A 9692-nucleotide genomic window follows, 5' to 3' on the forward strand; every position below is an offset into this window, starting at 1 on the left:
GGTATTAATTGCTTCCGCTGTAGAATATTGCTGTCACGTAGAAGTCAAGCCAAGCACTGGGACCAGAGTTAACATTCCGTTAAAGGGATTTTTGACGGGGTGTTACATTTGGTATCAGAGCTTTGGCTATAGGGAACTAGGATACATTAGTGTGTCTAACCGTAGGACTCATTAGCGAAGTCTAGTCTATAGCCGTGTGTCTTGGACGACTTTTATGCACCGTATGTAACGACCCGGAAATTTCCGACCAAATTTAAACCCTAATCTTTATATGTTTCCGATTCGATAAGCAAAATCTGTAATGTTGAGTCTAGAAAGTCTGAAATCTATATTCGAATAATCAGTTATTTTTTTTTTTGACCATGCCTGACAATTCACGAACCACTATTTGTAATTTATGTAGATTGTAAATATTTTAGGTAAACATTTATAATATTTATTTTATTAAATATTCAGTTAAAAATAATAACTATTATTATTAATGAAATTATTATTAATGAAATAATAATAATAATAATAATAATAATTATTATTATTATTATTATTATTATTATTATTATTATATAATAAATATTAAATTAATTGAACGGATCTAAATATCTAAATATCTGTACTACTTTAACTTCTTGCTCTACTTTCTATTAAACCCGTGAGAGCACATAACCTTCACCTTCACTATAAGACACGATAAAAATCAATTCATCTGAGCTGCCAATTCTTTGAGTATTATTAATATGCTATATAAACTTATACTGTAAATTGTGAAGTTGAAACAGAAAGGAGGAACAACCACAACAACTATCACCATTAGCATCATAGGTATATGCTACTTGTTCTTTTTGTTGCAATCCGAGCAACCATGATACCATAACAATCCATTAACCACCTTGCATAACCACCATCGAAACCCATAATTACAACCACCTTTGTCTTTCTTTTCTACAAACCAAAACCAACATCATGGAGTACTTCTATCTCTAAACAAACCCCTATGATCCATCAAGACTCACTATTGTTACGAGATCTTGCAACCATGTTTTACTACTTCTTTCCTGTTATGTTCGAAAGGTCTATCACCACACACCACAACCCTACTACCATCTCTCTTCTACTCCCTATCTCAACCATCAGCTACCTTGCACCACACAACCAAACCACCATTTTTTTATTCACCCACTTAAACTCCATAGAAACTGCCATATACTTTTATTGATGATCAAACCCGCCACCTTCCCTTTCCTTCTCTCCTTCTTTTCGTGATCTACACAAACAAAATCACCAACACCACTTACTTGATTATGTTTTGTTTTGATAAACAATCGACAAATAGAACTCAAACCACCTTTGGAACCCTACAACCACCATCCTTGATCACCCTTGAAACACCACCTTGATAACCACTGTAAACCGTCAGCCACCTTCTTTTCTTTCCCTTCGTGACAATCAAGAACCACCCTTGTCCACTGTTTCGGCTGTTATTTTTTTTTCTGACGAAGGCAGTAGCTAAGGCTGCTGTTGTTCTTGAGTTTACTTCAAATATACAATCAACACAACTATAATATGTTCGAGCTTTCTGCTATCTAGGTTATATATATATATATATATATATATTACTTTTAATCAAGCCAAATGGGGATTTGCTTTATTGATGGCCGACAAAGAGAAACCCTTTAATATAGATGGGGACCGAAATAATTAGGAATCAATATGAGCATGATGAGGAAGGCTACCACTTTATTTATTTAATGGCTTTTTAAATCGAACATATAACAGGCCGATATACATTTCAATAGATTAAAGAAATCGTGGGACATGCATCCTGATTGGATTGAGACAACGTTTTCTTTTATATGATAAAGATATCCCACAACTTGATCTAAATAAGGCCCACGATTTTCTTTCTTTAAATTCGTAGGCCAAATATGGTAATACGTGGGCCGAGACAAAAACTCTCACCACCTTATTTTTTTTAAACGGATGATGAAGTGAAGGGATAACGTAAATTATGGCGATGATTGTGGTTATGATTTATATTAATCAATAATAATCTAGGATAATGAGGAAATCATTAGTTAGTAATGATGATGAAAACGATGTTGATGAAGGATGATGATGAGGATATTTGGAGTTGGCAATCGATAATATTGGAAGATGATGATAATGGTTTATGATAAGGAATAAGTTAAATGGTTAGGATTGATTAGATTATTAAGATGAATCAATTTGGAAATAAAGAAGAAGAAGAAAGTGATAGATACGGGTTATAAATTATCATGTGGTGTAGAAAACAGAAATACTAAAATGTAGGAATGGTTAAGGGTTGTGTTGAGAAACGAGAGGTCTCGGGTTCAAGTCCTGTCGTGGGCAATTATTTTTTTGGAAGCTTATTAAAGGGTATAACCATTTTCCTATTTATCTATTATTATTATTATTATAATTAGTATTATTATTATTATTATTGTTGTTATTATTATTATTACTATTATTATTATTATTGTTGTTAAGTATTATTACTGAAATTATTATTTTCATTATCATTATTAAAAAGTTTATTATTTTTTTTATTATTAAAAGAATCATTTTAATTATTTATTAAAATTATCATTTTATCATTAAAGATATCATTTTTTTTATTTAAAATTATTAATATCATTTTTACCACTAGTAATATTATTATTAGAATATAAGTTAGTTAAAAATATACTTAATAAAACTATATTATAATAATTATCTATTTAATATATATATAAAAATAAATATAGTTTATTTAGTTATTAATAAAACATACAAGTTAATAAAATAACAATTATATTTAAATTTGTTCGATTACTACTATGTGTGTTAATATATATATATATAAACAAATGATATAGGTTCGTGAATCGAAGGCCAACCTTACACTTGTTCAATGATGTTATATGTATTTTTACTATAAAATACAGTATGGTGAGTATATAGTCCCTTTTAAACTTTAAATATTTTTGGGCTGAGAATACATGCGCTGTTTTTATAAATAATTTACGTTATGGACACAAGTTATCAAAAATAAACTTTACGTTGAGTTGTACCATGGCATATTTCTTTATACTTGGTAGCTAATATTTACGTGAGGAGCGTAAACGCGAATCCTGTTGATAGATCTATCGGGCCTGACAACCCCAACCGGGCTGGACGACCAGTTTTAAACGGTTGCACAGTACTTCGTTTCGTTACTACACTTGGTACGGTGTAGGGTTTATTTAAGAATATGCTGCTGTGACTTTTAGTTAAGTATGGTTACCAAGTGCTCAACGTCTTTTCTATACACGAGGAGTGTATTATGTATAAACTTTAAATCTTGTGGTCCATTGTTATAACGCTGCTAGCATCAAACCTATATATCTCACCAACTTTATGTTGACCTTTTAAAGCATGTTATTCTCAGGTACGAATTAAGTCTTCCGCTGTGCAATAGCTCATATTAAGGACCTTACTTGGAGTCGATCATCGCAATGGGACCAACTGTTGAAGATTTCGTCCGGGAGGATTAGTCGCGGATGTTTCAGTTGGTATCAGAGCGTTGGTCTTAGCGAACCAGGCCTTGCATTAGTGTGTCTGACTGGTAGATGTTAGGATACATTAGTGAGTCTGGACTTTGACCCTGTCTACATGTCAAAAAGTTTTGCTTATCATTTCTAGTCGGAAACCATTTGCTTATCATCCTTAGGGAATTGCCTGCTTATCGTTCATAAGTCTAGACACGTCTTACTGCATTTACTGCATCGATAGTGTATAGACAAAATTCATATCTTAGTGTATCTGATAATTCATATCTTAGCACATCTGTAGACTTGCCTAACAAATGCCGTAGGTTCCTCTGTAGTCTACGAAATCTTTAGTGTTATATATAGATATTCTATATAGTTAGAATATCATCCAATATCCGAAAATCATTTCACATCGAAGATCTCTTCCATCCACCAATTTGCCCTCTTGGCGACGAACCTGAAGCACTTACCGGCGAATCTGTTCGAGAAATCATTTTCTCTCTCATTTCCAGAATGTCTCGTCACGATTATATACTATTCCATATTTCGAATCTTTTTCATCCGCTCGCTCCAACCGCCAATCATCCCGGTGTACTAGCAGAAGTTAACGAACTTCGCGCTCGCGTGACGGCTTAGGAGAATATGGTGCGAAGGTTACAAACACCAGCAGTAGCACCAACAGCATAATCAGCATCACCATCATCAACGTCAACAGTACTCTTATCACCCCCAAACCACAACCGCGTCGTAAATCTCAACGTCACAAATTACACCTCGAGTATAATCACCGTTCTACGTATCGCTCTATCCACTTTATTTTCGTTCTACATATCGTTCTACATCGATTATTTTCGTTCTACGTATTGTTCTACCTCATTTACCTTCGTTCGACATGGCAATTATGTAATCTCTAATGTTTTAGAGATCATGTAATCAAGTGCCAACAATAAATCAAATGAGTATAATATTCTATTGACTCATTAAATTCATAATTACATCCTAAGAAAATATATATGCAAGTATATTTTCATAAAAATTGTAATTAAAACTTCTTTCGTACAAACTGTTAATGATGAAAATATTTTAACGGGTGGGTAGTACCCGAGGAATATTTAGAAATCACATTAATAAGTTACACTGTACCTTCTTCGAATCTGATTCAACGATCATTTACTATCCTACTTACAACTACCGATATACGTATCCGTTCACCACAGAATAACCATTTCTATTCAAATTTCATATTTGGATTTTGACCTATCAGAATCCAACAAGTGGCATAACGAAGAAAACATTTGACAAAAATAAAAAGTGTTAGAAATAAACGAATTAATTAATTGAAATGGTGATAGGATTTCACGCTAACTGTTCCGGCTAACTGTTCCCAGCTAACTGATTAACATTTAATTTATCGCAATTTAATTTCCGCAATTTACATTCTCGCAATTTTATTTATCGTCATTTAATTTCTGTTATTTACATTTACGCACTTTAAATAACGGGACACGTATACAAGGTTTCAACCTATCATATTGACCCATCTATATATATATTTCGGAACGACCATAGACACTCTATAGTTGGCTATACAGGGTTGAGGTGGATTCCAAAATATATATATACTTTGAGTTGTGATCGACACCAAGACCGGTACACGGGTCACGATACGTATTAAGTAATTCGAATAGCATATATCTAACTTATATATGAATCTATTGAATCATTGCACAATCGGACCATTGGACTGCTAACTTTGGACAATTAAAATGAGTTAAAATGCTGATTATAACATATGAAACTAAAACTAATCTTCAAGTTTGCCACTTGATTTCATCACAAACCTCATTCGTATCTTGACGATTATAATTCGCATTCACAACTTTTCATGATTCTTGAAAACACCTCGATCAGAAAGATGAACCAACCGCACTTCATCTACGGAAGAAAAGATTTATGCACCTGAAAAACTCTCGAATCCAAATTCATAGTTTAACACATATTGTGTTGAATCCTTTGCCATTTATTAGCAAAAACAACCCTACAATTTCTTTTCAGGAAGCTAATTTTGTCACAGCTCCACTTCGTTCCTATTATAATCTCGATATTTATACCTTGTTCCTTCGCCGTTGTTACTAGAGAACCTTTTATATTCCACGATATCATCATCAGATGTACCAGCAACTCATTATCTCTTTGGCGAAATCCGCAATCAGTATTTTAAAAACCTTTTAGAAATACTCCCAGTTATATCGAAAACGTCTATCCCTAAGAATTTCATACTCCGAATGTGAAGTTTTTGAAAAACACCCTGAACTGCGAAGTAGTTCTTGGAATGCTGATGAAGCAGCAAAAACCATAAACGACTTTAACAGTCAAAAGTTTGATGATAAAGTATAGAGTGTTGGTAAAGCTCAGAAAAACAGAAGGGGTTGGAATTGGAAAATGGATTGAGCAAAGTATGAAAGAGGTTGTGGATAAATCACAAGAACTGAACCTGTTTTCAAAGAATCCAAATGATTCAGTGCCTGCTGAAACCGTTAGTAAGAACCCTACTCTTTATTCTAAACCTTTCCCGGATGATATTCTTCATCATCATCTTATCTTAGATATTATAAGATATCTTCATATCTTCCGTTATACATATTCTCCATATTTCTAGGGATATTTTCACAATTATCTTTATCTGAAAACATTTACCACTCCGTAACATCTGCGTTACAACATAAAAGAAACTGTGTTAGTTCTAAAATCTTCGAGTTTAAATATGAATGTTTTAAAGTAGTGTTGGGAACTGATGCATGAATTAGTATAATATAATGAAACTTGATCAACTTCATTATATTACATTAAGTCATGTTAAGTTTCTAATGGGATGTGATGATTCACAGTACCGTCATCATGTGCCATGTTACACGGCTCTTACATTCTATCCAATCCCCAAACGTATTAGGAACATATCGTCTTGATAGTTCTATCGTTTTTAGGGTATTCTGGTAATTTAACAAATCAAAAATCGTGCCAATACCCTTTCTTTCTTAGAACATTATCTATGTTCATTCCAAATTTCATACCTACGAATTCCGGACCATTGCTCGCTTGACTTGAGGACGGGAAGAGAAAACGAAGGGGTGGATTTATAGTGAAATATCCGACAAAGCAATCAGAACAGATTACCGCATTAAATCAAAGGAGATTCTGATTTTCTAAATCGCCAAGACACCAACTCTTATTACGAAGAATTTTCTTTAAATCCCTTAAATTCCGGAAATCAATAGTAATTACGCCATTGGTTAAGACGAATATATTTTTACTCATCTCACTCTTTTGAGATAGCTTCACTTGTACGCTTCAAATAACTCAATTGCTTTAGCAATATTACACGATGTTGATAAAACCCTATTTTGTCAACTCGTATTCGTCATAAAAACAATTTTATTGTTAGCCCTGACGACCTCACTCAAATTTCGGGGACGAAATTTCTTTAACGGGTGGGTACTGTAACGACCCGGAAATTTCCGACCAAATTTAAACCCTAATCTTTATATGTTTCCGATTCGATAAGCAAAATCTGTAATGTTGAGTCTAGAAAGTCTGAAATCTATATTCGAATAATCAGTTATTTTTTTTTTTTGACCATGCCTGACAATTCACGAACCACTATTTGTAATTTATGTAGATTGTAAATATTTTAGGTAAACATTTATAATATTTATTTTATTAAATATTCAGTTAAAAATAATAACTATTATTATTAATGAAATTATTATTAATGAAATAATTATTATTATTATTATTATTATTATTATTATTATTATTATTATTATTATTATTATTATTATTATTATTATTATATAATAAATATTAAATTAATTGAACGGATCTAAATATCTAAATATCTGTACTACTTTAACTTCTTGCTCTACTTTCTATTAAACCCGTGAGAGCACATAACCTTCACCTTCACTATAAGACACGATAAAAATCAATTCATCTGAGCTGCCAATTCTTTGAGTATTATTAATATGCTATATAAACTTATACTGTAAATTGTGAAGTTGAAACAGAAAGGAGGAACAACCACAACAACTATCACCATTAGCATCATAGGTATATGCTACTTGTTCTTTTTGTTGCAATCCGAGCAACCATGATACCATAACAATCCATTAACCACCTTGCATAACCACCATCGAAACCCATAATTACAACCACCTTTGTCTTTCTTTTCTACAAACCAAAACCAACATCATGGAGTACTTCTATCTCTAAACAAACCCCTATGATCCATCAAGACTCACTATTGTTACGAGATCTTGCAACCATGTTTTACTACTTCTTTCCTGTTATGTTCGAAAGGTCTATCACCACACACCACAACCCTACTACCATCTCTCTTCTACTCCCTATCTCAACCATCAGCTACCTTGCACCACACAACCAAACCACCATTTTTTTTATTCACCCACTTAAACTCCATAGAAACTGCCATATACTTTTATTGATGATCAAACCCGCCACCTTCCCTTTCCTTCTCTCCTTCTTTTCGTGATCTACACAAACAAAATCACCAACACCACTTACTCGATTATGTTTTGTTTTGATAAACAATCGACAAATAGAACTCAAACCACCTTTGGAACCCTACAACCACCATCCTTGATCACCCTTGAAACACCACCTTGATAACCACTGTAAACCGTCAGCCACCTTCTTCTCTTTCCCTTCGTGACAATCAAGAACCACCCTTGTCCACTGTTTCGGCTGTTATTTTTTTTTCTGACGAAGGCAGTAGCTAAGGCTGCTGTTGTTCTTGAGTTTACTTCAAATATACAATCAACACAACTATAATATGTTCGAGCTTTCTGCTATCTAGGTTATATATATATATATATATATATATATATATATATATATATATATATATATATATATATATATATATATATATATATATTACTTTTAATCAAGCCAAATGGGGATTTGCTTTATTGATGGCCGACAAAGAGAAACCCTTTAATATAGATGGGGACCGAAATAATTAGGAATCAATATGAGCATGATGAGGAAGGCTACCACTTTATTTATTTAATGGCTTTTTAAATCGAACATATAACAGGCCGAGATACATTTCAATAGATTAAAGAAATCGTGGGACATGCATCCTGATTGGATTGAGACAACGTTTTCTTTTATATGATAAAGATATCCCACAACTTGATCTAAATAAGGCCCACGATTTTCTTTCTTTAAATTCGTAGGCCAAATATGGTAATACGTGGGCCGAGACAAAAACTCTCACCACCTGATTTTTTTTAAACGGATGATGAAGTGAAGGGATAACGTAAATTATGGCGATGATTGTGGTTATGATTTATATTAATCAATAATAATCTAGGATAATGAGGAAATCATTAGTTAGTAATGATGATGAAAACGATGTTGATGAAGGATGATGATGAGGATATTTGGAGTTGGCAATCGATAATATTGGAAGATGATGATAATGGTTTATGATAAGGAATAAGTTAAATGGTTAGGATTGATTAGATTATTAAGATGAATCAATTTGGAAATAAAGAAGAAGAAGAAAGTGATAGATACGGGTTATAAATTATCATGTGGTGTAGAAAACAGAAATACTAAAACGTAGGAATGGTTAAGGGTTGTGTTGAGAAACGAGAGGTCTCGGGTTCAAGTCCTGTCGTGGGCAATTATTTTTTTGGAAGCTTATTAAAGGGTATAACCATTTTCCTATTTATCTATTATTATTATTATTATTATAATTAGTATTATTATTATTATTATTATTGTTGTTATTATTATTATTACTATTATTATTATTATTATTGTTGTTAAGTATTATTACTGAAATTATTATTTTCATTATCATTATTAAAAAGTTTATTATTTTTTTTATTATTAAAAGAATCATTTTAATTATTTATTAAAATTATCATTTTATCATTAAAGATATCATTTTTTTTATTTAAAATTATTAATATCATTTTTACCACTAGTAATATTATTATTAGAATATAAGTTAGTTAAAAATATACTTAATAAAACTATATTATAATAATTATCTATTTAATATATATATAAAAATAAATATAGTTTATTTAGTTATTAATAAAACATACAAGTTAATAAAATAACAATTATATT

The sequence above is a fragment of the Rutidosis leptorrhynchoides genome, chromosome 3 (genome assembly GCF_046630445.1).
Source record: "Rutidosis leptorrhynchoides isolate AG116_Rl617_1_P2 chromosome 3, CSIRO_AGI_Rlap_v1, whole genome shotgun sequence".
Lineage (NCBI taxonomy): Eukaryota > Viridiplantae > Streptophyta > Magnoliopsida > Asterales > Asteraceae > Rutidosis > Rutidosis leptorrhynchoides.